Genomic DNA, 3,562 nt, shown 5'->3' with positions numbered 1-3,562 from the left:
TCAACCCAAGTGAGAAATGTTCACTTATCTGATCCGCATAGTTCTGTATGTGGGATTTACCGAAGACGGATTGTCCTAGGATGGCTTCTCGCCTGAGTGATACATAGGAGAAACAAAGACGCAAGCTCTCCTCTTTTTCTTCAGAGAAGCTCCAGGCTACACCTGCACTTAGACTTTGTTCCTTGGCTCCATCGCTGACCCTTCAGCAGCCTCCTGACATGGATGAACACAGGCTCCCACAGTCTGCTCCAGGTCCTCAACTGGATCCTTCAGATCTCCAGGGCACAGGCAACCCTTTAGGAGTCTTTTTGCCTGACTGCAGGTGATCATTGTAAGCCAAACTTGTACATTCTTATATATTTGTATTTCTATGTTTTTGTATGATTTTTCATTAAGTCTGTTTCTCTAATAAGCACTATCTAACAATCTACTGGTGCACACATGACATTATCTATTTGTTAAAATCCATAAAAATGTACCATGTAAAGAATGAGCTTTAATATCATTTAATAGCCTTAGCCTATTTTTTCCTTAGTCTTTTTTTTTTTTTTTTTTTTTTTTTTTTTATCTTGCTGTAACAAAATAGTACAGAGTTGACAGGGGTTTTTTTTTTTTTTTGTTGTTGTTGTTGTTTGTTTGTTTTGTTTTGTTTTGTCTTTTTTCTTTTCTTTTTTATTGGTACCGGGGATCACAACCACACACTTGCAAGGTAGGCGCTTATGCCGCTGAGCTAAATCCCCAGCCCCCAGAGTTGACAATTTACAAAGATAAAAAGTTATTGGCTTGGGGGCTGGGGATTTAGCTCAGCGGCATAAGCGCCTGCCTTGCGAGCAGGCAGTCATGAGTTCGATCCCTGGTACCGATAAAAAGGAAAAAAAAAGACAAAAAAAAATGTTATTAAAAAAAAGTTATTGGCTTAGAGTTGTAACAAATCGAGGGTCTTTAGGAAGCATCGTCGTACGTGGGAAGGGAAAGGGCAACTTTACTCGTATCAGCTGCAGATCTAATCCATGAAGCATAGGCTTCATGGCCCTTACCACTTCTTAAATATTCTCCTTATTACTACTGTGAAATGGAGTTGGATTTCAAAACACATTTTGGAAGAGGTAGGCATTCACACTGGTGACTATAAACTTAGATTACTGACAGTATTAAACAATGTCTCACAGCATTACCAGATGCTCATTGTAGGGTAAACTGTGTGTTGGGACAGAGTGGTTATGGAAAATCTCATAACTACCTCAATTTTCTCCAAATTTAAAATGCTTTAAAAAATAAACTCTACTAGGCAAACTTAAAACCAAATAAGAATATTCTCTAGTGAGAAAACTAGAGACATAATATGATTAATATATTTAACCTGTGAAAAGTTAACAATTAATATTTATAGATAAGAAAATCAGGAATGAGTATTTAAATTGTGTATAGTTTCTAGTTGTGCCTTGAATCTAAACACTCAACAAATATATAAGCAAATCTTGAGATTGTTAAAATGCTTTTATGCGTTTTAAGTTATGAGTTGCATGTATTTGCAAATATGTACACACATGAGTGTACTTTCATGTGTTCCTGTGTAAAGCAGCAGAGTAACAAATATGCATCATGTCAAAAAATATTATCCAAGATAAGTTATGATTTCGTTTTTATTTGCAGATATACACATAACAGCACAAAGCAGCTGTGTCTGCTGCTTTAGGTTCTTATTTCTATAGGAATGGCTTCATGTCATTAATGACTGAAGTAAAGTTAGTAAAATCCTTTGTCATAAAACAATTTAAGAAAGACATTCAGTATATGTTCTTCATCCTATTTTCACACCATCTCACATCTCTAATGATTCAATAGGCAAGACATAACCCAGATACACTCAGGCCCAATGTTTGAAATCTGAGAAATATTTATTCTCCTCCAATGCTATCTATGCTAGTCTCCAAGCATGTAACAAAAAAAAAAAAAAAAAAGAAAGAAAGAAAGAAAAGGAAATCACTTTCATTGCAACAATTTATCAACATCTAATGATTGAATATTTTATGTTTAAATCAATTTTCCTACATACATAAACATCTCAAAAAAGAAAAAGTTTTTTTTTTAAATGGGTCAACAATTTCGTTGCTCAGAGAAGAGGCTACTTATCATTCCTGAGTGTTTAATTATAGATAGTGGAAAACACAACTAATACAGTAGGCGGCAATGCCAAGTAGTTCGAGGAGAGAGATGAAATATTTTTAGCCAGGTTTCCTAATTCCTATAGGTACAGATAATGGAAAAACATAACATATTATCTGAACCTTATTTTACAAATACTTTTGAGGCTAGAATTTGTAGGTCATCTCTTCCCACATGAATAAATAAAAATAAAATTCTCAAATCCATTTTCTATCAAATTCATTTTTCCAGTGAGAAACTTCAAAAATAGTGGTTAAGTTTTATGTGGGAGCAAAAGTATTTATTCTTGCATTCCAGACTCATTTTGTTCACTCTCACTGATTTGAAGAGCGACTCAGTGTAAGATATTTCCTCAATAGCAGAGTTGTGGAGGGAAAGTGATTTCTAGAAGTAATAGCAACATCGATATGTCCTTCATAAGGGGCTAAAAGTAAAACTCACACAGTGGCTACAAAACACCAGAGTCTCACCAACTGAGATTCACTTTATCTTTCCTTGTATTTGTAATCATCACAAGAATCTAGAGACTCAGCTGCTTCTTAGCTTGCATCTCCAACGTCTTCAAAACTTTGCAGTCCGTCTCCACTCCCTTACTATGTCATCCAAGTTTCAGACACTCTTACTTTCCTTTTTTCCAGATACCAAAAATCATTTTTATTTATGTGGAGCTCAAGATTAAGCAGAACTAGTTTACTTTATTAGAAATCCACAGGCTACAAAAACTTAAAGAAAATAAAGAGGGGCTCATCATATAGACCAAGGAGCCAGGGTGCACTACCAGAGTGGGTACTTGGTAATTACCTATCAAGTTAGACAGTTGTACTTTATACATTTCCCCTTGTACATTACACTTTACAATCAATTAAAATAACAAGAACAAGTATATATAACACTGACATTTCCTTGGCTTCCAAAAGGCCATCACCAGGTCTACCTCACCATCTTGAGTGAAATGTCCAATCTTCCTTGTCCCTGGCTTGGTACTCCAAAGCACCCAGTTTTAGGGTGCTTCATTTGCAATATCCTGGATAACAAGTGCTCTACCTGTGAGCTATCACTCTTCCAAACCCGCATTCTCAGTTCCCTCCTAGCAGACAGTGTAGTTAGGGCTGATATTGTCCGGCATGGACTCTGGATGTGATTTGAGTTGTTCTGTGATTTCATAAAAACCCGAAGTCACACTTGACTTGAAGCCATAGAAATACAAATAATTTTTATATTTACCTTTCTAATGTACAATTCATCCTAATTTTTCCCTCCCTGTGAACCCAATCTCAGTGATTCTAACGTATATAGAGTAGCTAATACTGAGACACCTCATTCCTCTAGGAATCAAGGAAACTTAATCAGACATGGGTGCAGAGGATCATAGAACCTCTGTTGATGTATGTCATAC

The sequence above is a fragment of the Cavia porcellus genome, unplaced genomic scaffold (genome assembly GCF_034190915.1).
Source record: "Cavia porcellus strain 051 isolate PalLab524CR breed Dunkin Hartley unplaced genomic scaffold, mCavPor4.1 scaffold_11, whole genome shotgun sequence".
In the NCBI taxonomy this organism is placed as follows: domain Eukaryota; kingdom Metazoa; phylum Chordata; class Mammalia; order Rodentia; family Caviidae; genus Cavia; species Cavia porcellus.
The sequence above is the reverse complement of the archived record's forward strand: the minus strand, read 5'-3'. Positions refer to the sequence as shown.